General features: G+C 37.5%; 1 protein-coding gene across 8 annotated transcripts in view; it reads right to left on the reverse strand.

Annotated features, from left to right (window-relative positions):
* Positions 1–26,323, reverse strand: part of FHIT (fragile histidine triad diadenosine triphosphatase) — a 1,472,419-nt gene that overhangs the window by 1,208,208 nt on the left and 237,888 nt on the right. For 5 of the 8 annotated variants that reach the window (XM_073901466.1, XM_073901467.1, XM_073901468.1 and 2 more), the window contains one exon: positions 9,181–9,250. The exons of the other annotated variants lie outside the window; for them this stretch is intronic. The gene's annotated coding sequence lies outside the window, so the exon portion shown is untranslated. The remainder of the gene's footprint in view (positions 1–9,180; positions 9,251–26,323) is intronic. 8 annotated transcript variants of the gene reach the window in all.

Consider the following 26,323-nt stretch of genomic DNA (forward strand, 5'->3'; position numbering starts at 1 on the left):
ACTCTACAATTTGCAGCCTATATTCCACACAGATGTCAGAATGACCAGTACATTCCCTTCCTGAAGATGTCCTCCCTGCAATGCCAAATCCCAGACAGCAATCTGTCTGGGTAAGGAATCTCGACAAGAGGAGTTCATTTGATGAACTGAATGTTAAACTGCACCAGAGAGGATGGAGTCACCAATGGGAAAAAACACAGCTTGTGCTGGTTGCACCTCTCTGCAACTGTTGCCATAACAGGGACAGCCTTGCCAATAGAACAACAATGTTCCAAGTTCCTCAGAGGAAATCCGTCTCCTTCTTCTGCATTTCCATGGTCCAACCCAACATACAGGCCTATGTTACATCAAAGTAGGAGCACACCTGAAGTTCTGTCTTACTGCTTTCCTTTTAATTAACCAGGGCTCATAAATAGCTTTCCATGCTATGAAGTAATACCATGATAGAGATTCTTGTACACACTTCTCTGCCAAAGCCTCCGATTATTTCCCAGGGAACATTCCCAGATACAGAATTGTTGGGTCAATTGTTGGGTAGGCACACACCCATTCATTTATATATTGCCTAAGGCTGGTTTCACCCAGTAATAGCAGAGTTGAATGACTGGAACAGAGACCAAGAAAGTCCACAATATTTACTCTCTGGTCCTTTTCAGAAAAAGTTCGCCAACCACTGACCAAGAGTCTACGATTCACTAGAGACAGAACATTCACAATAGGACACCAACCATAATAGGACACAGACCCCCACACCATGACTATAAGCAGATCTCTTCCATTTCAATTATTTTCTACCCTTTAGCATCTTTAACCAGTCCAAAGATTCTATGGGATATAATTTCACTTATCATTACAAAAGTACTAAAGAATACTATCAGAGAAATGTAGCTCCATTATTTTTAACTACAGAAATTATTATAACCTAAGATATAAATGGAAACTAAATCAAACAAAATGAGATAAGTTATAAAAATTCTTCTCTTGCATAAGAATCTATAAGCATAAATATACATGTTCTTAAACTTTGATATAAAAATCAATTATTAAATTTAATAAAAACTGGGCATCTGGGTGGCTCAGTCATTAAGTGTCTGCCTTCGGCTCAGGTCATGATCCCAGGATCCTGGGATCGAGTCCCACATCAGGCTCCCTGCTCGGCAGGAAGCCTGCTTCTCCCTCTCCCACTCCCCCTGCTTGTGTTCCTGCTCTCGCTGTGTCTCTCTGTCAAATAAATAAATAAAATCTTTAAAATAAATAAATTAATTAATTAATTAATTAATTAAAAACTAAAAGAGATTTCATTTCCTGGGCCTTTGATTTGCAATAGCTGAAAATTTCAGACTAGATTCTCTTTACTCATGAGCGAGACTCAGAAACTTGGCTAAGGAAAAAAGACACTTAACTTTTTATTGAAAAAGAATCACACAGACAATGTCTGAAATTTATAAATTCCTCGTTAATTAGATTTTAATCTACATAACTATACCATATGCTGGAAAACCATCCAAATACAAACTCTCTGAGACGGTTTTACTGCCATTACTTTAAGAACCATTTAAAAGATTTTCTATGGGATAAAGATTGGGTGATTTATCATGGTTTTATGCTCCTTTAATCTGCTCCATCTTCCCATTGTAAAATAAATATTGGTTTTAAAATAAATGGTTCTGCCCAGGTTTTGATGAGAAAAATTGCCCTGTAAATCACATGCTCATGTGTGCCAAACTCAAAGTCCAATGTTAACTAGTCCATTCCGATGAAAATAAGTCAATTTTATAGAACAAAACCTAAGGAAGACAATTACTTAAGTATATTATCAATGCTGCAAAGTAACTAATTTGAAATATGAGCTTCCCCACCCTCTGTTTTTCAATTCTTAAAATAACCACTGGTGGATGTCAAACAGATCCTTCAATTGGACTTTTAAAAAGTGTATCCTTTACAATAGTTTTTGTTATATGTCTCTCTAATTCCAATATACAAGGTATGTAACTGAAAATAAATATGAGCAAATCTGAGGATTATTTGAGAACATCATTATCAATCACTTTTTTTATACTCAGGGGGCCAAATCAATTTAACAGTCACTTCTTTAGAATATTTCACAGAGCTCTAGGAAACTGACAATAAATTCATTTTCTACAGTAAGCACAGCAGCAGCTAAAGCACTCTGGAAGATACGAATGGTATAAAGCAGAGCTTTGCAAACTATCTGTGATATAATACCAGTGGACTATATCTTTCATTCCCAATACACTGTGGGCTGATGACACATTTATAAAATACAACTAAAAGATGCACTTGGATACTGTGGCAAAGCCAAATCACTACAAAAATATCCAAACCAGCGTGGTCCAATAGGTATGTGATGTTGGCCACTTGCATAATTTTAAACTTTCCAGGAGCCACATTAAAAAATGTAAAAAGAAACAGGTAGGTTAATTTTATTTTTTTTAAAGATTTATTTATTTATTTGACAGAGAGAATGAGATAAAGAGAGCATGAGAGGGGGGAGGGTCAGAGGGAGAAGCAGACTCCCCGCTGAGCGGGGAGCCCGATGATGCGGGACTCGATCCCAGGACTCCAGGATCATGACCTGAGCCGAAGGCAGTCGCTTAACCAACTGAGCCCCCCAGGCGCCCTAGGTTAATTTTAATAATATTTCATATAACCCAATATATCCACAATCATATCATTCTAACATTATATTGTGTAATTACTATATTATAATATTAATATGTTTATAACTAATTTGTTAATATAATATATTACATTAATATTATAAAAATATTATTGAGGTATTTTGCATTTTTTAAAATATTGTCTTCGGAATCTGGTGTATATTTTACACTTAGAGCATGTCTCAGTTCACACTGGCCACATTTCAAGTACTCAACAGGCACGTGAGGCTAGTGGCTACCATGTTGGACAGTGCAGTTCTAAACCCTTACTCTCAATTTCGGCACCTCCCTCTTCCCATTTGGAGTAGTACCCTCTAAACCACTGCTCCCTTCAGAATGGCATCTCTAAGTTTCACTTCCTGCCTGATGTTTTATAATTAAGGGCTCCATTGCAGATTAAGGCCAACACTTACGTAAAGAAATTACCAAACACACGACTGGCTAACTTCATACTTCCTATCAGGAAGGTAACTGCCAATAACAAGGGATGGTTGTAGAAGAAGGCCCTCTGCTCTCCCTTCTCTGGAAGCAATCACTGTTCTGAATGAAGTTGGTTTATTTCCTTCCCATCCTTGTTTTTATACTTTCTCTACGGATTATATTCTTAAGCATTTACATAAATCTATTAACAAGTGAAAATGTGTTTGTGTTTTACAGAGATGTGTGAATTTAATGCATTTGGCTCATACAAACACTTACCATATTCCAATGGCAATTGCCAAAATGGAATCTCACACCTTTCTACCCCCCCACTCTATGATCTATGTCTTCGGACTCTGTACCACTTTCTCGCCTGGATAATTCCTGCTCATAACTTAGGTCACAACTTCACTGTCACTTTTCCAGGAAACCTTTGCTAATCTGCCCTTTACCCTAATAAGATTTGGTTCCTCAGTTAAATGCTCTTACCTTTCCTATTTCACTTACCACAGTTGTAAATATCTATTTTTGTATTGATTTGCTTAATGTCTACCTCCCTCATGAAAATATAAGCTAGCAGCAGCACAAGTCCAAGTAGACAATAAGTGTTCATAAATATTTGTACAAATGAATGATTTTTTATTCCAGGAAGACAGACTCAAACCCAACTCGGCTAGACCTCAGGTAGGTGTGTCAGGATGGCCGAGTGGTCTACGGTGCAGACTCAAGTTAGACATCATGTTTCTCATGTCTCTTGTTGGGACATAAGCTTAGAATGTATATTATCATCTGTGTACTGGGCTCCCTCACATATTAGAACATATGTTTTCAAATATAGTACCATCGAGTTATTCACAGTATATTCTTTTGACCTCGTAATGTCTACTGTGTCTATACTTAGGATTCCCTTTTCATTTCTAATATTATTTGTGTCCTCCCCTCCCTCTTTGCCTCTGTAACTGATCACGTTTGCCAGATGTGTATGTGTTTGGAGCATCTTTCAAAGAATCATCTTTTGCTTTGTTGATCTTTTCTACTATTCCTTTTGTATTCGATCTCATTTGTTTTTGTCATATTTTGCATTATCCCTCAGCTGTATCTGGGTTTACTCTGCTATTTATGCCTTTTTGGTTGAATGTTTAACTCACAAATAGCCAGCATTCTTTTATTTCTAATACATGAATTTGTGAATCTGTAAGTGTCCCTCTGCATATCCCTTTAACTATACCCCACAAGATTTAAAATAAAGTATCTACTAATTTCTCTCATCACTTTTCTTTGACTCAAAAATCATTTGGAAGTATGATCTTGAGTTTCCAAATGTATGAAATTTTTGATGTTTATTGGTTTTTCACCTCTGATTTTTTTCTTCTCTGGGATAAAAAAATGTAGTCTAAAGAATTTGTATTCATCAGTATTCAAACTTTCTCCATGTAAATATTCTCTGCTAATGGAGTTCTAAGTCCTATATGTGTCCATTTGATCAAGCTAATCAGTTCTATTATTTAAATCTTCTTTATCCTTTCTAATTTTTTAAATTATTTTATTTATCAGTATCTGAGAGAATATGTTTGGAACTGCCTGATTCTGATTACTTATATTCTCAATATCTCATGATGATTCTGTTGATTTTTATTTTATATATTTTTGAAATGATGCTGCCCGGTAGTGTAGGTTCAAGATTAATGTATCTTCCTAGTAAATTGTTCTTTTATCATTAAATAATAACTCTCTCTAACTATAATAATGCTTTTTGTTTTAAAGCACATTTTGTTATGCTGAGCTAAATAAGTCAATCAGAGCAAGACATATATCATATGATCTCACTGATATGAGGAATTCTTAATCTCAGGAAACAAACTGAGGGTTGCTGGAGTGGTGGGGGGTGGGAGGGATGGGGTAGCTGGGTGATAGACATTGGGGAGGGTATGTGCTATGGTGAGCGCTGTGAATTGTGCAAGACTGTTGAATCACAGATCTGTACTTCTGAAACAAATAATGCAATACATGGTAAGAAAAAAAAAAAAGAAGAAGAAGATAGCAGGAAGGGAAGAATGAAGGGGGGGAATCGGAGGGGGAGACGAACCATGAGAGACTATGGACTCTGAGAAATAAACTGAGGGTTCTAGAGGGGAGGGGGGTGGGGGGATGGGTCAGCCTGGTGATGGGTATTAAAGAGGACACGTTCTGCGTGGAGCACTGGGTGTTATATGGAAACAATGAATCATGGAACACTACATCAAAAACTAATGATGTAATGTACGGTGATTAACATAACATAATAATAATTAAAAATAAAGCACATTTTATCTAATATTAATACAGCATCTACCAGCTTTCTTTTGAAAGGTATTTGCATGGAATATTATTATATCAATTTCCATCTATTTTCTTTCAATCTTCCTATCCCTAATAAGGGTGTACCTTGTAAATAGTTTATAAAGAGTAAAGAGACCTGTTTTCCCTTCCCCATCCAACTTAAAAATCTTCGTCTACTGACAGCTAAAATTAATCATTTTCGCATTATGATTCCTGATATGTTTGGCCTTATTCCAACCATCCAACTGATTTACAATTTCCCCAGAATTAGGGATTATCCAAATGTATCAAGTACTGCACACCACAGCAAGCACTGCTGTATCCAGCTTATGCTCATAATTTTGCTATTCTTGATAAGTCGTTTAGACACATCAGCAAACTATATTCTCTTAAAGCTGGAAGGTAATAAATTCTTATAAAATAACACCTATACATAAAATCCTAAATCAAGATGTCCAGTCCACTATTGTATTTCCTTACCTATAATATGAATATAAAAGAATCTATCTGTCATCTACCTCTGATGCTCTGTTCTTCCCTCTCCCCCCTTACCCCACTATGTTTTTCATTTCTATCTGATACCGCTCTTATTCTGTCTCTCCCTTTCCTGCACCGCTTCCCCACTCCAGCTCTCTTCATCTCTTCCCACGACAACCGCATTAATAACTTCTCTCTCACTGCCTTCATCTTACTCCCGCTCCACTCAAATTCACCCTCCAGTTAAATGAGGGCCTTGTATTTTCAGGTAAGAAATTTGAACTTTACCCTGCAGGTCAGTGCCTCTCAAACTGAAATCCAATGACACAGTCTCATAGCTCCAAACATCCTGGGAGAATTTTTATTTTAATTTGTGGATCAATCTAATGAACAATCTAAAGAATCTAAATGACAACCTGATAATTGAGCTGTGCTTTCCAATGGCAGTGCCTGAGTATGTCCTTCCCCACCCCCATCCACTCTTTTCTGCTCTCAGTGTCATTGGCACCAAACGATCACCTAAAGTGACAGCTTTTAACTTTCAATGTGCAGTAAGCACATCTGGCTGTTAGGCTAGTATGTCCTAATGTTAAAATTGTCCCAAGCCTGCCATTGTGCTGTTTAGTGGAGATGATTTGCAACTGAAAGATATTGTCACCAAATAAGGCTTTAATTTATAAAGTTATTTAATTAATGGAGACTTTGATATGACATCATAAAAACTCATAGTGTGGCAGAGTAATGGTCTATTTTAATTGTTATGGACTAATGAGAAAAGAACAAAGACATAATTAATATGTGAATGATGTGTTTATATCAAATGAAAGCCAAATGATGTTGTGGGACACTGTACAAAAGAAGCTTTCCCAATCTTTCAAATAGAGAAAAGCAGTGAGAGAATTGAATCATCATATGGCTCAGAGTAGGAAAAGAATGCAAATGAAAAAAAACCTTTACCAGGATTTGCAAACAGGTAGGAATGCAAATTTGCTGGAGGAGCTGACGTGGTTTGCTCTGATTGTTTCTATTTCCCCAATGAAATATGAAGTGAGGGCATCAGTTGAGTGGGAAAATTGGGGATGGGAGTTGGAGGTTTGAGGCATAGGTGAAGGTGTAAAAGAGTTGTCTCAGAAAGTAGGAGTACTAAATAAATAAGGTAGGACTGCCAAGTGGAGCAGAGGATCTACTTGAAAATAGTGGACATAAATTTAAGGTAAGTCCATAAAACTTAGCGTTCTTCTCTGCACTCAGACCCAAAGCAAACAGAAAGCTCAGTGAGAGTCAAGAGTTATGCCAGATGAGGATGATGGAGAAGACAGCACCTAAACTTGGTGAGAAGGGAAGTGAGGGCATGAGAGGAATAATGATTAGTGAAGAGTAGCAGTGGGTCCATAGACTGGAGGCCCCAAGGAGTCAAAGAACTCCTACTGGAGTGGGAATGTTGGTGTCACATGAGATGACGTCCTTGGAAAGACAGGAGGTGGTGGTCAGAGAGATGTTTTGAAATGCATTTTGAAAGTCAGCACAATGTTTCTTTCTCTATTTTTTAAGATTTTATTTATTTATTTATTTATTGGACAGGGGGAGAGAGAGAGAGTACAAGCAGGGGTGAGTGGCAGACGGAGGGAGAAGTAGGCTCCCCGCTGAGCAGGGAGCCCGATGCGGGACTCCATCCCAGGACCCTGGGATCATGACCTGAGCTGAAGGCAGACGCTTAACCGACTGAGCCACCCAGGCGCCCCAGCAAAATGTTTCTTAACAAGGGCTCTATGACATTTGGGATGCAACAATTCTTTATTATGTAGAACTCTCTTGGGTACTGAATGACATGGAGCATCCTTAATTCCTACCCTCTAAAGGCCTGTAGTGTTCCTTACATTTGCAAATTCCCTCTAGGAGAGGGGAGCTTCCCAGGTTGAGAGCCATTGGTCTGGAGTATGACCAATAGGTAGAGAAGGAGACATTTGCCAGTGAGAAACTCAAGGAAACGAGAGGTCAGAGATGAGTCTTCCAGGTGGGTATTTTTTACCAACAATGATGGCAGGAGAATGATGGGCATAAAGACAGAAGAGTGAGCTGGGGGCAAAATTTTCAATACATTCAGAAGAGTAGGCAGTAGGGTATAATCCAACAGCACCTGCTTTCAAAGCGCTTCTGTGCATGAAGAGAAAAGAAGCTATCTAGAAGTGGTGATGAGGATGAAGAATGACACCAACTCCACTCCAGACACTGAGAAGAAACAGTGACCACCTGAGAGGGTGAGAGGGAAGCAATATCCTTAGGAGGATGTCCAAGAGGATCCGAGCAGGGCTGTCGCAACAGAATTGTTTGTGATGATGGAAATGTTCTACAGCCATGCTGTTCAATAAGATAGCCAATAGCCATAGGTGCCTGTCAAGCCCTTGAAAAGAGGCTAGTGTGACTAAGGAAATAATTTTTTTATTTTGTTTAATTTAAATTAATTTGAATGTAAATAGTCACACGTGGCCAGTGGTTACCATATTGGATAGTGTAAAAGAGTAAAAGGTGAAGGGAACATTCACAGATGAGTTTAAAGATGCAGGAAATTCTTCTTGGTCTCTGAGTCTTAAGGAAAAGGGGCAAGGGTAGATGTGAGTCTAGTGAAGTCTGTAGGTTTGGAGAAGGATGGTGAGATAAGTCACACTTGACAGCATCAGCATTTTCAATAAGCAAGATTCCAAAAATTCATTTTAATTCATATGCCTCCTCCCAGACTAACTTCTGGGCCATATTGTTATGGAAAACATTACAGAAAATCTCCTTTTAAAGCTTAAAATGTCACCACCATGTAAAAATTATTTCTTCTCATAAGAACAATCTGGTATTAATAGACTATCACTATTGCCTGTTTCTCTGGGACCTAAGTGTCCCTCCCCCAAAGGCTGGCTTTCTATCTCTAACAAAAGGAGAAAAAAAAATGTAACTTCTGAGATTTCCCTGTTAAAAGAAGCTGCTTTTTAGAAATCATGTTTCTTGCTTTTTCGTGTTTTTACAAGAGAATAGAAAGAAGTATGTTCTTTGTTATCCAAAAAAAGGTAAAAGTATTATGATTGGCTGCGGCCATAAAACTATAACTGGTGTTTTAAGAAAATAATAAAAAAGGGACATGCACCCCCACATCTACCCCACCACACACACAGACTTCCAAAAAGGGGTTATGGTCATGCCCTTAAAAACTCAGCAGCAAGTGTACCAGCAAAAACTGTCAAACTGCCCTCATCAGCCAAATGGGCAATGCCAATCTGGGCCCAGGACCACTCACCCAGTGGAAGAATCTCAGGTTTAAGCAGGAGACAGGAAGAGTGCAGGTAGTATCTGGATATTTCTCAACACTGCATTTGGGAATAAAGGAACAGTGAAACACTTCTGATTAGTTTCTGTCTCTCAGTGTTTCTAATTTCCATTTAATTGCAATCAAAATATCAAAATGCTAGTGGTCCCTAGAGACGGAACACAGTCCCTAGTTCAAAAACCTTAAAATACATAATTAAGAAACAACTTCTGTGGGGTTAATCAGCACAGCACTATAAATGGCTGGACTCCCTAGTAGACAAAGGTCAATTTCTTTCAGTCCTAAGGCAGAATCTTTTCCCTAAATGTTCTTGCCTAGATCCGATGCCAAGCATGTCCATGTTGTCCTATATATCTTGTAGGCTAATTCAGACTTAAAGGGTCTTCTGTATTTTTTTCCCTAGATTGATTGATTGATTGATTTGACACAGAGGGAGAGAGAGCACAAGGAGGGGGAGTGGCAGGCAGAGGGAGAAGCAGACTCCTCGCTGAGCAATAAGCCCCACGTGGGACTTGATCCCAGGACCCCAGGATCATGACCTAAGCCGAAGGGAGACCCTCAATCGACTGAGCCACCCTAGCACCCCAAAGCGTCTTCTGTATTAACCACACTTCTGAACTCTAGGGATTGGCCAGAATCAAGCAGAAGTGTCAAGAAATGAAGAACCACAGAGGCCCACAACATTGGTGAAGTTGATTCTATGAGATGCCCAGCCTTGGATCCACTTTGGGTCCAGAATACAGATGTATGTTTTCACCATAATAAATTCCATAGTTTCTACTATTTGACCAGGGTTAAACTAAGAGGCTATTCTTGCTCTCACTTTTGGTTTCCCCAATGGGACTTTGATCAACAAGGAAGCCAAAAATTATACTGGTGCTAAACCATTAACACCAGTTAGTTCACTATTCTATTCTGTGATCACTGCCAAAGACAGTCGTTGTAACTCAGTTTCATTGGGAACAAGAAAACTCAAAGGAGAGTAAGTGAATGGAATGCTTAAAGTACATCTCAGCTTCTGAGGAGAAACCTTAAGAGTTACAGGGAAGAGAGACAAAAAGAGACTGAATTATTAATTCCCAGTGTTTCTCTGCCCACAAGCCCCCTCTGGTGGAGGAACTAACAGGTAATGAAATAGCTATAATACTAATAACCAAAGTTTAAAAAAAGGGGGGGGGGGGTTAGACGGGGTGGGGGGAAGAAAAGGCAATCCACAAGACAACCAGCCCCTGTAGAATTAAGAGTCAAATGCAGTGATTAGCAAATACGAGGTGCAACTGGAAAACCACTTACAGATGAAGCAGTCTGATGAATGATTTACCAAAAGGTCAACACTGCTCTTTTATCTTCACCACCCATCAGTATGCATTGCCTTCAATTTGTCTGGCACATAAGAGAAAGCAGGCCATAAAATATTCACCATAAAAATTAACCTTATTTTGCAGCATTAAAAAAAGAAACAGAGTTGGATATAGTCTAAGCATATGGGCCAGTTTCTCAATTAGGATTCCTCACATACATTAGAAAAAGCATTGACATTTAAAACCCCGTTCTAAGAGGTAATGTACTCAGCAAGAACCAGAACTCTCTGCCTGATGCTCGGTTTTGCTGATCCCTTTTTAGTTCTCAAACAAGGAAAAGCACCATTAACCCCCTCCCAAAGACCACAGCAGTGACAGGGTTGGGGGCGGTGGTGGATAGTGTCAGCATTTTCCATTTTACTCTTCTGGAAGCCAAACTTCTCTATAGTGTCTGATTTTAGCTGGTATGGATGCCAGGCTTTCAACCTCAACATGCCTACAATACATTCTGGCAGGTGAGTTGTGAGATGAGCTACCTTCACATTCTCATTTGACAACCTTTGTACAAAAAGAAACACAATGTCAGATGAAAATATATTTTCAGGCAGAAGGGGGATTCTGAAAATTAATCTACTGCCAGATGCCCTTAATCAGACCTGTAAAACTCATTAAAGCCATTTTAACTGAACCAACTCAGTTAATTCCATCAGAAAATTGGTCACTTCCCTCCTCCCTCTCCTCTCTATTTACCAATTGCTTCTCTGATTTTGCCAAATCAATAAGATATTTTGCATCCTGTAGAATAATCTAAGTTATCTGAGTTATTAAAGAATTCCTCAAGGTGCCTGGGTAGCTCAGTCAGTTGAGCATCAGACTCTTGGTTTCCGGCTCAGGTCATGATCTCAGGGTCGTGAGATCAGGGTCCACACTGGGTGAGGAGCCTGCTTGAAATTCTCTCTCTCCCTTCCATTCTCCCCCTCCCCTACTGCTCATGTGCATGTGTGCATGCTCTCTCACTCTCTCTCAAAAAAAAAAAAAAATTCCTCTCCCCAGACTCTGTTTAAAGAGAGTAACTAAATATTTACTTACATCATTATTTGCTGATTTTTTTAAAGAGAGAATCAAAATGAAAGAAAAAAGGTTAAAAGCGTTCTAAAAAAGATATAACTACAAGAATGTTTACCACTGTACTACTTATAATAGCAAAAACTGGCAATCCTAAATTTCAAACAAAAGAAGATTGTCCAAATTAATTATGGTATAGGCATAAAGAGAAATATTATGCAGACATTAAAAATTAGGTGGTAGAATATTTAATAACATGAAAAAAAGATTCATGGTATTATTAAGAAGGAAAACACAGCAAAAATAGTAGGTAGAGTATTGACAATGGTTATTTTTGGATAATAAGAAAGTTTGGCAGTCATTGATTGGTCAACCCAGTCTCTGTTAATAACCCCCTCTCTCCAGGACCCCTTACAACTAGGAGTGATTTTATAAAATGAGATATAAGCAGAAGTCTGCCAGGTGGTCAAATAGGCCCCTTTCTGTGTGAATAATCTACACGACCCTGAACCAGCTGATCAATCTGTGACCACAGATTACAATCTCAAATATAATAGTGGGGGAAGAAGATAAAACCTTGCAAATCAGCTGTTAGTTACCACAAGAAACAACTGCAACTTGAACTTTATATTCATTTTTTCCCCATTTGTTTTGGTGTCCATGTAGATGTGATCAAAGAATAGTCCTTAGGAACCTGTGGAGTTTTACTAGAAGTTAAGGCTTTGGGTTGTATACAGAACAGTAAGTACCATTCCAAAAGAAGGAAGCCACATTACCTCTGGATAAGCCACATTACCTGGATAATAAAAACACAGGGTAGCCATCTTGAAAACTAAAAGTTCACTTTCAAAGTACCCTGATAATAAGAATAAGTATAGGCATGTTTCTCAGCCATTTAGGGTCCAAATAAGTAAGTAAAGGATAGTATAATATAAATAAGTGACAGAAATATCAGTCCTGCCTGGATTTACACATATATCTTATTAGAGCTATTATTTTATACTGTGGTAATGTGTGTTCGCATGTCTGTCTTCCCCCTAGACTATAATCTCCCTAAAGACAAGGACCATTTCCTTTCATCATTCCTAAAGATGCCCAAGCTTTCTTCCTTCTAAGATCTCAGAACCAAACTTAGATTCCAACTATAAATGCCTATAAAACATGACATGAATTTTGACTCTAAGTCCTTCTTATATAAGTTATCCTATTTTAAACAACAACAACAACAACTTTTTAACATTTTCAAAATATCCCGAAGGGAGGGAAAAATCACACATTAAATTCTGTCAAGTAACATTTACCTCCTTAGGCCCTGACTAATCAGAAATGACTGGACTTGGCAGCTACTTTTATCACTTGGTCTATAAGCTAAATTCAGTTCCTGTTGTGCCAACTGGAAAATGCCAACATCCCTTCCATCTCATACAACATCCCATCCTGCCAGTCACTCTAGAGTCTGGCAATCTGGTGAGACCACTCCCCATCAGATCAAATATAAATTATAAACCAAATTTACAGGGTCCAAGTAGCACAATTCCAGAAAAGCAATGGTGAAGTTTAAAGAGATTAGAAGGGTACCAGATTTATTACTATTGATTCCCTGCTGGCAATTTCATGGAAAGATATCCACTGCATTTATATAAAGAACATCTGGCTCATTTCCAACTCTTTTGTCTTCAAGTCCTTAAAAAAAAAAAATCAACCAAGAAGGATAAAAAAACTAGAAATTGGTGGATAGGGCCCAAAGGTTTTCTCTAGATTAAGAAGCCTTCATCACTACACCCCAATTATGCAAATATGCTCCTGCAAAGTCCAATACATTTATTTATTGAGCCTTACCACTGCCATCCTGGTAACCCAGGGAAGAAGCCAATCTATAATGACTCAAGCCACATTTCACAATAGACTCCAAAGGACACATGATGTCATTTGCTAAAATGACTCAATCCAGATGGAAAGCATTCTGACCTATACATAATTGATTGACCTTTGCTATGCTTTCCTGGTTATTTATATACTATCATATGCATGAATGTATATCAGTGGTATTTACACTTGGCAGCTACTTTTGAGAATGCATTATTCAATTGGGATTTGAAGCTTTTTATGACCATTTCCTGATCAAACATTCATAAATGAAGGACAAGAAAAGATGTTATCTTAAAAATAACATTTAATAGGATCTGGAAACTCTAAAGAAGCTTTGTAGCTCTAATTGTTTTAAATTACAGTGGACAGGATCTATCTATGTAAAGCTAAGTTCAAAACTCTGAAACTAAGAATACTAAAGGGCATTTTATCTCTTTTTCAGCTTGGGGCTCAGTAACGATGGTTAAAGACGCTTTACCAAAGGAGTGGAATATCTTGCATACTTGTGAGAAAAGTATCCTACAATGCAGGTAATTAGAGACCATAATAAATGACCAGAGAAAAGGGCACAACTATGTGATGTGATGCTTTTTAACTTTTTTAATTATGACTTTGGTTTTCCAAGAGGGGTAAGCTACAAAATAAATCATATTCACATGATCAAGATGGGTTCAAGATAATCACAGAAGAAGCAAACAGGAAGATTGGGGAATGCAAATACCTAGGACATATGTCCTTACTTCCATTATGCAAACCTAGGGCAGACATCAATAATTGATCACTGAATTCTTAGCCGAAGACCCTGAAATGGATTGAAAACATTTTTCCCATAGTACTCCAGGTGAACACTACCAATTAAATGGATTTAGAACATGAAGTGAAATATATTTGCCCTTGCTGAACTAAATAATCATACAGTTATTTCAGATCCAAATATATATCAACTATTAAAAACATTAATGTCATTATGAAATCTTCATAATTCAGAACTCCCTGGTTTGCTTGCCTAAAGTCAATTTCTACTGATCTGAAGGTGGATTCACTGGTACATATTGCTGTTTTGTCATAACAACATGATTAAATAGAAAAGGTTGTATTTATATATAATGATCCAATTAATTCTATCTCTTGCTGCCTTATACTCAAGACCCAATCTAAAACAAAACAGATTTTTAAAACCAACATTTAAAAGTACCTCTCTGAATCCTAGAAAAACATGAAACCAAATTCAGCAGTTTTCCGTAAGTCACAGTATGCTAGTGTTATCAGTAGTATAAGTGAAAAGTAAAGAGGGGGTCTAAACAGAATAAGATGGAAATTCCTGAGTGTTGACACAGGATTATGATAGAGCAGTGAAAAGCAATGTGCATAAATCTAAAGAAAGAAAAGATCTAAGATAGATCTAAGAAAAAACCAAGTGGAGAGAACACTACATACAGCAGTGCTTTCCAAGTAGTGTGCCTCAGTGACTAGGTTACAGAGGTCCTAATATCCTGACCCCCTCTGTTCTGGGAATTAATAGTAGCTGGAGTCTTGTGACGAGACATAGATAGCATTTATCCCAAGGCACTGTACAATATTTTCAAGTTCAGCGTGTGCCATGATGTGAAGAAGCTGGGAAGCAGAGACATATGGTATAAAGCCATTTTTATAATGCTCAAAAACTAAAATATATCTTGTTTAGGGATATATACAAATGTGACAAAATTATTTTTTATGAGAAAAGGAAGTGTATGTGGAAAATGTATGAAGTACATTCATTCCTGTAGGACAGTGGTTATTGTTGGAATGGAAAGGCAGGAGAAGAGATAGGGAAGGAACACATAAGTAAATGGTAATGTTGCAGTTCTTAAATTGGATGGTGGGTTCATGGGGGTTTGGTTTATTGTGCTCCAAACACATTGTTTTATAAGTATAAAATATTATATAATACATTTTAAAAAACTGTCACGATTAAGAAGCCAGGCAACTTTCTAGCTTATTCAGAATCACTTCACAGTACAATCTCAATATGTCAACTCAAGAATAGATACAACTTCTTCAGGAAAGCTTGAATCCAAGGTTTTAAAGGTCAAAGCGCTATGCAGTGATGACAAGATTTTGTTCTGCTAATTCAACATAGTCCACAGGTTTCTAATAATCAATTAGAATACCCAAACTGATGATTACAAGACTTTGTTCTAATCCAACTAGAGTATTCATGACAAATTACTGGAAACCCAAAGTTCCATCTTCCCATTCAAACAAAATATCATAAAAACCATGTTGCTTCTGAATTAAGATTTATTTAGTTACAAAAAACAAGGATCCATTTGAGGAGCTCGAGTAAAATGGGATTCTGGATAAGGAATTCCAGGTATCCCATAGCACACAGGACAGGAAGTATACCCGGGCCTCAGATGAACCAGAGCTGGGAAGTAAGATGTCATTCAGATTCAACATCACCACACTCACACTCAGGCTACAGGGCTTGTGCCTCTACTTTCTGGAAGATCTGCCCTACTGCCTCTACCTTTAGATGTGCTTTCTCTGCTTTGACACTGACATGACCAAATATCTGTATCTCTTTGAAGCTTCAGTGGAAACTAAGTAGTGTCCTAGGCACCACTTCAAAATGACCAGAGGAAAAAATCTGCTTAGCCCAACCATGGTTAAGATCAGTCCGCAGCTGGTCTCATCATTCACAACTATACATCAGGAGTTACCAATTCGAACACCGATGGGGGCCAAGCAGGTAATTAAAGGCAGGAAGTTGACTAGCTGTGAAACAAGACCCTGAAAGGAAAGGTCCTATGACAGAGATCATGCTGCTTCTGCTGTTTAGCTATGTTAATGACAGAAATCAGATTTTTCTGAAATTTCCTGATTTTAAAAACATATCTGTAGGCCAGATTAGGCCACTGGCCTCTGCTGTTAGTGTCCCACAAAGAATGAACTGTGGGTATTCCAGATTCAGAGGATCACACTGGGCAATCATGGCTGTAGGTGCCAACCCCTTGGGTGGAAAGACAGTCCTGCAGAAGGGTCAGAGGTCAGGCATTGACCCCAACAGAGCTCGGATGACACACTACTCCCACCACATACACCTTCTCACACACAAAACACACTTCAGCTGAACTTCTAAAAATGTCTTGTTCAAGCTCAGGTGCTACACTAGGTGGAGAGAATTCTCAGGCGGCTCTATATGGCCCAGGTGGTTCATAGAAAAAGGCAGTAAAGTACAAGGAAATCAGACAAAGCAAATGAAAGCCAGGAAAAGACAGCAGCATCTTCTTCTTTTCTAACCATAGCCAAAAATGCTTCCATAAAAAGACTACTCACTAACAAGCAATTACAGATTCTTTTTTTCAATTAACTAAGGGTGACACAGGGGCTCCTGTCTCAATTTCTTCAGCATTCCAGAACAGTTAGACACAGAATCAACTCTAAATTCAACTCCTTAGCTTAGACATCACTTCCTCTGGGAGGTGTGGTTTGACTCCCTGATCTTGGGTGAGACCAGAGTCCCCTCAGGTGTTTCCACAGCACAATTCTCACCCCCTCCTTCCTACAGCCCCTAATCCCAGTGCTGTCTGTGCGCAGCTATTTGTCTCTGATGTGGAGCTGACATGAGTTCTTTGAAAGCAGGGATAATGTCTAGTCCTCCTTTATGCCCCAGTGCCTGTTTGTTGAATAAATACACGTAATCAGACACAATGAAAATTTTGTTTCTATTTTTTAGCAGTTAATTCAGAAAAAAATTTGAATTTAGACTCAATTCTTCCCTATTCTTTTGCATGAACTTTAAGATTTTCACTAAAAATACTACAAACCTTTTACTCAAACAAGAAGTGCAGATATCATTGAATTGTTGAATTCAATGAATTGAATTCAACATTGAATATCATTGAATTATTACAAACTCAAAATCACATAGTTGTAGGACTTTGGGGATTATGTAGTCATATTTAGGCTAAAAATCCTTAAAGGCACCTTCTGTCAGCATATAGATATGCATAGACTTTTCCCAATATACCTATATTTTTATAGATATAAATATACCTGGTATAAAGGAATAGGGTATGGTAAAATTTTCTACCTAAGAACATAAAATCCATATATTTAAACTTATGAGAAATTTGGAGAAGTACAGTATATGCATGTCCATTCTAAAGAAATGAGTCTTGGCAAATTTCCCTAGTACTGAGAACTGTTTAGCAGGAATTAATCTTTAAATGAAACAGCCTAAAAATGAAATAGATGTAGTATTATTTATAGTTAAGTCTTGTTCTTCAGTAATTATTGAAGGTGACACTGGTATGTTTTATCATTGGCAATTGGACTGAATTTGACCAAATGTCTCCCTTTGCTCATGAAAAATAGATGTAATGTTCCAATTTTTACTGCTATCCCAGCTTTGGTGATGCTTCATTATGTGCAATTTGGTAGCCCAAATAATGTGGGGGAAACAGAGCACTATTTCAAAGCTATAAGTGTATCTGTGGCAGAAAGAATGTTAAGTGCAGTCCATGTCTCCAGACACTTGACCCTAAGTTAGGACAAATTAACTTCAAAAGACTTAATGTTTTATCTTGAACAGGGGTAAGTTTTGTCTTCTCATTCTAGCTAGATGGAAGTATTCGGCAAATGTCTTCTTCAGAAAGAATGATTTAGCAATGGGATTATAATCAGTGTCATATGGATAGATCAAGCAAACTGAAGGACAAATGGGTGTATGAAGGAATGAACAGCAGCATTTGCTAAGGAGAATTCCGTTCGTGGGTATTACCAAATGAAAGGGATATTGGGTTATATTAAATTAAACATATCTCCTTACTCCAGGAATTGTCAGTCTTTAATATTCATAATGGTCCTTGGATTTTCAGTAGGGGGATGGAGTACTCAATATTTGCCATGCTTATTGTCTACATAAAGGCTCTATACATGTAACCGCTCTTAGGAAGAACAGTGCTATTGGACAAATCTCAGTTGAAATTCTAGCTCTGTCACTTAATAGTGGCGTTCCCATGTGCAAATTTCTTAACCCCTCTGAGTATCAGTTCCCTCATTTGAGAAATCATCAGAAGTTCTGCCCTTATGAACCATGAGAGACTATGGACTCTGAGAAACAAACTGAGGGTTCTAGAGGGGAGGGCATTGGGGGGATGGGTTGGCCCAGTGATGGGTATTAAGGAGGGCATGTATTGCATGGAGCACTGGGTGTTATATGCAAACAATGAATCATGGAACACTACATCAAAAACTAAGATTAACATAACATAAAAAAAAAAAAGTTCTGCCCTTGAGGGGCACCTGAGTAGCTCAGATGCTTAAGATTCTGCCTTCGGCTCAGGTCATGATCCCAGGGTCCTGGGATCGAGACCCACATCGGGCTCCTGGCTCAGCGGGGAGCCTGCTTCTCCCTCTCCCTCTGCCTCTCCCCCTGCTCATGCTCTCTCTCTCTGTATCTCTGTGTCTCAAATGAATAAGTAAAATCTTAAAAAAAAAAGTTCTGCCTTTGACTTCCCTTTAATGTTATTTCACACAATTAGTAACAGATAATAACATCTTCAGCTGCCATTATTCATCTCTTATTCAATTTACAAATTTACACACATACTTCTATGCATTCAACAAACAACAGGCTGAGCTGGTAACTGGCCATAAACAAAGATCGCTTCTGAACTCACAGAACTGATGGCCTTGTTGGGGAGACAGTGATGAACTACAGCAACACAGATGAGTAGCAGGCGCCAAAAAGACAGACTATAACAAGGGTCCTAAAATATTCTGTAGAAGGGAAAACACTGAAGATGAAATCTGAGGAGAGAGAACTAACTCAGTGGAGATGAAGGAAACAAAATCCAACAGGCCAAGGGAACAAGATGTGCAAAGGCCCTGTGGCAGGATGGAGGACAGTGATTTTGAGGAAGAGGAAGAAAGGGCAGTGTAGTTGGAGTTCAGAGGGCTAAGGAGGCATGATGTGGAAAAAATCAAGAGAGGAAGACGGGGCATGTTAGCTTGTTGAATGGTGGAAATGGTTCCCACCGGCACAGTGGCATGATCAAACTAGCATTTTGAAAATCTCCCTCAAGCTACATTTGGAAAATAGATTGCAGGGGGACATGAATGAAAACAAGAATGTGATTTGGGATTGCTAGAGTCCCCCAGCCCAGTCGGCCATAAGAGGCAAATTTAATCCTCTCTGAATTTAGCTATAAGCAACAACTTTATATTGTTTACCAAAGAAACAGTTTAAATATATTTATGTCTTAGATATGTAGTATCTTCTTGTAAAACTACATTATTGTTACTCTTAGTCTAATATGTTGTAAATTGTGTTGCTCACTCCTCCTCACTCACTTTCCATCAGCGTTGGTATGTGCATTTCTTGTTCCTGCCAAAGACTCAAGAGAAGAACAAATTTATTTGTAGGAATATGTATGAATGTTCCTCCGGGAACCTAATGAACAGTACTGTTACACTATATTAGTTGTTATCATTCCTTACTCTAAGTGCTCTTAATCTCTTAAACAAATAGAACGTGGTAAAAAAAAAAAAAGTAAGCATTACAAATATGTAAGAGTTTAGCATATTGATCACTCATCAAATTTGACAGAAAAGATAAACTTGGTCTCAATACATATGCTTTCATTTTAAAAGATTTAGGTAGCAAGTAGATAACTCTTTAGGGGCGCCTGGGTGGCTCAGTCGTTAAGCGTCTGTCTTCGGCTCGGCTCATGATCCCAGGGTCCTGGGATCAAACCCCACATTGAGCTCCCTGCTCTGCATGAAGGCTGCTTCTCCCTCCTCCACTCTCCCTGCTTGTGTTCCCTCTCTCGCTGTCTCTCTCTCTGTGTCAAATAAATAAATAAAATATTTTTTTAAAAAAAAGATAACTCTTTAAAAACAGTATAGCAAAGTATAAATATATACATAAATGAAAAGTATAGGATAAAATATTTACAGTGGTTAATTCTGAGAAATGGGTTTGGGTTGCAAGTATAGGGGACTTTGTCTATTACTTTATAATGCTTATGTACTGTTTGAATTTTAGAAGCAGGAATTTTTTGGTAACAAAAATAGAAGAAAAAAGGGCAGATATGAAAAACAAGATCAATAAAATAATGTCACTGGTAATGCCAGGGAAACATTTATCATAGAAACTAAATGCATTACAATAGACTTTCATTATGTGCAATTATTTTTCTAGGCCCATGATCTGACTGGTCCATGGTATACATCTACACACTAACCATGTTTAGTTAACAAAGGGATCATTTGTATTTGAGTCCCATCTATGCAAAAAAGAACTCAACATATTAAACTCACCCTGACATTAAAAAAAATATATATATTTTTTTAAGTAGGCTCTATGCCCAACCTGGGGCTTGAACTCACAACCCTGAGATCAAGAGTTGGTTGCTCCACACACCAAGCGAGCCAGGCATTCCTCATATTAACATTTTAAATCAAATTATAGGTAAATAAAAGTAAGATGCTACAATATACAGGAGGGATTATTCATTTCGATTGACTGAAAATATTAAGAGAGGGGCGCCTGGGTGGCTCAGTCGTTAAGCGTCTGCCTTCAGCTCAGGTCATGATCCCAGGGTCCTGGGATCAAGCCCCGCATCAGGCTCCCTGCTTGGTGGGAGGCCTGCTTCTCCCTCTCCCACTCCCCCTGCTTGTGTTTCCTCTCTCGCTCTCTCGCTCTCTTTCAAAATAAATAAATAAAATCTTTTTTAAAAAAAGAAAATATTAAGAGAGCTGGTGAATGCCGTATTTGTAAACAAAAATAATTTTTAAAGGGAAGTGGCAAAATCCACATCCAATTGGATCGATTTGATGTGTCAACAATAGCAGTCCTGTTAGAGAGCAGAAATGAGATTCTCTTCACACCTTCCCTACTTTTAGGCTGTGGCCACCTCAAGATAAGAAGCAAATCCCATTTTAGACAACCCAGTTACGAGGTTTCCCAAAATGAGCATTCATAAGAATCACCTTTGTGGCTTATTAAAAATGCAGATCCTTGCCTATCCCATGATTATGAAAATATTCTATTTTTCTTACATTACTGAACTTGCAAAACTATCCAATATAATAATGAATAAAAGTGGAAATAACCAATACCCTTATCTTATTCACAATATCAACAAAAAAGCTGTCAATATTTCAAAATTAAGTATGAGGTTTGCTGTAGCTTTTTTGCAGATATCATTTATCTAATTAAGGAAGTTCTGCTCCATTCACATTTTATTAAGAGTTTTTTATCATGAATGAGTGTTAAATTTTATCAAAGGCATTTTTTTCCCTTCATCTATTGAGATGATCATATGGTTTTTCACTTTTACTCTATTAATGTGGTAAATTGTTTTGATTGATTTTCAAATAATCAACTTGCTTTCCTGGAATGAACCCAACTTTGTAGTGATATATTAACTTTTATATATATATATCACCGACTTTGATTTACTAATGTTTTGGCTAGGATTTTAGCATCTATCTTCATGAGAAAAATTGGACTATGAACTTCCTTTCTTTGAATACCCCTCTCAACATTGGGGTCAAGGTTATGCTGGCCTAATAATGTGAGTTTATATATGATTAGTATTGTTTCTTCCTTAAATATTTGGGAAAATTTGCTGGTGAATTTAACTAGTTTGTTCTTCGTGGGACAATCTATAATTATGAAGCTAATTTATTTAATAGATGTAAGATAACTCAGATTTTCTAAAATGTATTATATCAATTTCAATTTTTTCCTGGTTTTATTGAGAAGTAATTGACATTCATCACTATATAAGTTTAAAGTATACAGCATGAAGTTTTAATTTATAAATACTGTGAAGTGATTACAACATAGGTTCAAATATTTTTAAAAATAATTTTTAAAAAGAAAGAAAAATAAGAAAAAAAGGAAATAAATTTTTCTTGTGGCAAGTACTCTTAGGATTTACTTCCTTGACAACCTGCCTATATATCATGTAGCAGTGTTAACTATAGTTGTCATATTGTACATTACATCTCTAGTACTTACTTATCTTATAACAGGAAATTTGTACATTTTTGACCACCTCCCTCCAACTCCTCCTCCCCCACACTTCACCTCTGGTAACCACAAGTTTGCTTTCTTTTTGTTTTTGTTGTTAGATTGCACATATAAGTGATATCATACAGCAATTGTCTTTCTCTGATTTACTTCATTTAGCATAATGCTCTCAATGTCCATCCATATTTTTGAAAATAGGATTTCCTCTTTTTTTATGACTGAATAATATTTGTGTGTGTGTATAATGGAATTTTGGTGTGTTTTTAAGAAATTTAACCATTTCCTTTAAATTTTCAAATTTATTGGCATAAATTTTTGATAATATCTTTTTACTATCTTTTTAATATCTGCAGTTTAGTGTTACCCTTTTTGCATTTGTGATTTTAGCAATCAACCTTACATTTTTCTTCAATTATTTGTACCAGAATTTTATCAATTTCACTAGCCTTTTCCAAGAACCAACTTTTTTATTGTTCCTTTTTCCTACTTCAGTTATTCTGATCTTATATTTATTTTCTTCTAATTTCTTTGGGTTTGTTTTCTAGATCCTTGAAACTGATCCTTGAGATTACTAAATTTTAGACTTTCTTGTTTTCTAATATAAGAATCTAAGGCTATCAATGTCCCTATACCTACTGCTTTAACTGCAACCCACAATGTTTGAAATGATAGGTTGCATTTTCATTATCAGTTACAAAAATATTTCTAATTTTCCTTGTGATTATTTTCTTTGACACACAGGGGAAAAGGTATTACTTAATGTCCAAATACTGGAATTTTTTCATTAATATTCTGTTACTAATTTAATACTACTATGACCAGAAAATAAACTCTTGAGGAGAGAATTAAGATGGCAGGAGTAGGGGACCCTAATTTCATCTGGTCCCCCGTATTCAGCTAGATTTATCAAATCACTCAGACCACCTGCAAAATCAACTGGAGATCTGAGAAAAGAATTGCTATAATTCTAAGAGTAGAAAAGTGATGACTTTTTCTAAGGTAGGAGGTGTGGAGATGTGAATGGGAGGTGATAAATCAGAAGATAAACCATGGGATGAGGGAGGCTCTGTTAGCCGGGTACCGAAAAGAGTTATAAGCATCGGAGTGCAAAATCAGATTAGAAGTCTGCCTGAAAGATGTTCAGGGAGTGAGGTGGGGCAGAACCCCAGGTGGGACAGCATGGTCTCAGGATCCCCAGGGTCACAAAAAGAATGGGCATGCCTGAGTGTGGCAGAGTTCCCAAGCACTGGAACAGGGAAGCCAGTTGCAAACAGTGAATCCAGGGCCTGGCTTTCTGCTCGGTGTTGCCATAAACCTGGAACCACCATAAGGTCAGGCCAATGCTTTCTGAGCAGGGGCCCAGCAAAGGCAGAACTGAGGGAAGACCCCCCAATCCCTCACCAGGGGAGAAGAGGCATAGGTGTGCACCCCAAAAGTCCATAAAGTTTGGAGATGCCAGACGGGCTCTCGTGACTGAGATAAAAATGCTCTGTCATAGGCTAGGTGAACAGAGTTCCAATGGAAACCAGGGAGACAAGAGGGATAGACTGCTTTTCTGTGATGGCTCACTGAAGAGTAGGGGGTGCAAACTTTCAGCTCCAGGGCTAGACATCAGGGCTCCACCATTTTCATCCCTGACACCAGTTCCTGGAGTTGCTTACACTGAACCCAGCCTCCTGGCAAGGGGGGTACAATTCCACCCAGGCAAAGACACCCAAGGATCAGTGCAAGAGGTCCCTTTCCCAGAACACCAGCAGGAACTTCCCACTAATACCATATTTACCGATCATACAGAAGTGTAAAACTCCAGTCTTGGGGAAAGAAGTATATAGCATTCATGGTCTTCTTATTACTCTTTAGTCCATGAGTTTTATATTTTATTTTCCTTTTCAGCTATTTTCTAATTTTATCAATCATTTTATTAAGTCTTTTTTAATTTTCATTTTTTTACTTATGTTACATATATATACGTATTTCATTTTTGGCTTCCTTTCATTGTTTTCAACTTCATTCCTATATATATATATATATATATGTATATACATATATATATGTATATGTATATACATATATATAACTTTTTCATTCTCTCCTATGTTGGGATCTAGTTTCTTCTAACAAACAGGCCAAAATACACCCAGGATCTAGTTTATTGTTCTGTTCAAATACTTATTTGACTTAATATTCTCGGGGTTTTTTTTTCCTTTTCTTTTTGGTTTCTGTTCTCTTCTGATTTGTGTAGTGAATATTTTTCTGGTGTCATTGTTGCTATTTTTGTATTTTCCCTCTCTTTCATCTATTCTTTTCTGGACATAATGACAAGACAGAAGAACTCACCCCCAAAAAGAGAACAAGAGGCAGTACTCACTGCCAGGGATTTAATAAATATGGATATAAGTAAGATGTTAGAACTAGAATTCAAAACAATGATTACAAAGATACTAGCTGGGCTTGAAAAAAGCATAGAAGACATTACAGAATCCCTTATTGGAGAAATAAAAGAACTAAAATCTCATCAGGTTGAAATAAAAAAGGCTACTACTGACATACAATAAAAAATGGAGGCTCTAACTGGTAGGATAAATGAGGCAAAAGAGAGAGCTAGGGATATAGAAGACAAAATGATGCAGAATAAGGAATCTGAGAAAAAGAGAGATAAACAACTACTGGATCATGAGGGAAGGATTCGAGAGATCAGTGATACCATAAAGCAAAATAATATCAGAATAATTGGGGTCCCAGAGGAAGAGGAAAGAGAAAGAAAGGGGTAGAAGGTTTATTTGAACAAATTATAGTAGAGAACGTCCCTAATCTGGGGAAGGAAACAGGCATTCAAGTCCAGAAAGCACAGAGAAATCTGCTCAAAATCAATAAAAAATAGGTCAATACCTCAACATATAATAGTGAAGCTTGCAAATTTCAGAGATAAAGAGAAAATCCTGAAAGCAGCTCGGGGATAAAAGGTCCTGAACCTACAAGGATAGAAACATAAAGCTGGGAGAGACCTATCCATAGAGACCTGGCAGGCCAGAAAGGACTGGCATGATATACTCAGGTTGCTAAATGAGAAAAATATGCAGCCAAGAATACTTTACCCAGCAAGGCTGTCATTCAGAATAGGAGAGAAAAAGAGCTTCCACTACAAATAGAAACTAAAATTATTTGTGATCACTAAACCAGTCCTGCAAGAAGTATTAAAGGAAATCCTTTAAGTGACGAGAAAGCCCAAAAGTAACAAAGACCAGAAAAGAACGGAGACAATCCACAGAAACAGTGACTTTACAGGTAATACAATGGCACTGAATTCATATCTTACAGTAATTACTCTGAATGTAAATGGGCTAAATGCTCCAATCAAAAGACATAGGGTATAAGATTGGATAGAAAAATAAGACCCATTGATATGCTGTCTGCAAGAGACTCATTTTAGACACAAAGACACCTCTAGATTGAAAGTGAGGGGTTGGACAACAATTTCTCATGCTAATGGATATTAAAAGAAAGCTGGGGTACCAATCCTTATATCAGACTAATTAGATTTTAAAACAAAGACTGTACTAAGAGATGAAAAGGGATATCATAATTAAATGGTCTATCCAACAAGAAGATCTAACAGTTGTAAATATTTATGCTCCTAATGTGGGAGCAGCCAATTATATAAGCCAATTAATAATAAAATTAAAGAAACACATCAATAATATAATAATAGTAGGGGAATTTAACACCCCACTCACTACAATGGACAGATCATCTAAGCAGAAGATCAGCAAGGAAACAACAGCTTTGAATTACACACTGGACCAGATGGATCTTAAAGGTATGTTCAGAGCATTTCATCCTAAAGCAA

Source organism: Callorhinus ursinus, unplaced genomic scaffold (genome assembly GCF_003265705.2).
Source record: "Callorhinus ursinus isolate GAN/ISIS: 27379988/994484 unplaced genomic scaffold, GSC_fseal_2.0 scaffold15, whole genome shotgun sequence".
NCBI classification, from domain to species: domain Eukaryota; kingdom Metazoa; phylum Chordata; class Mammalia; order Carnivora; family Otariidae; genus Callorhinus; species Callorhinus ursinus.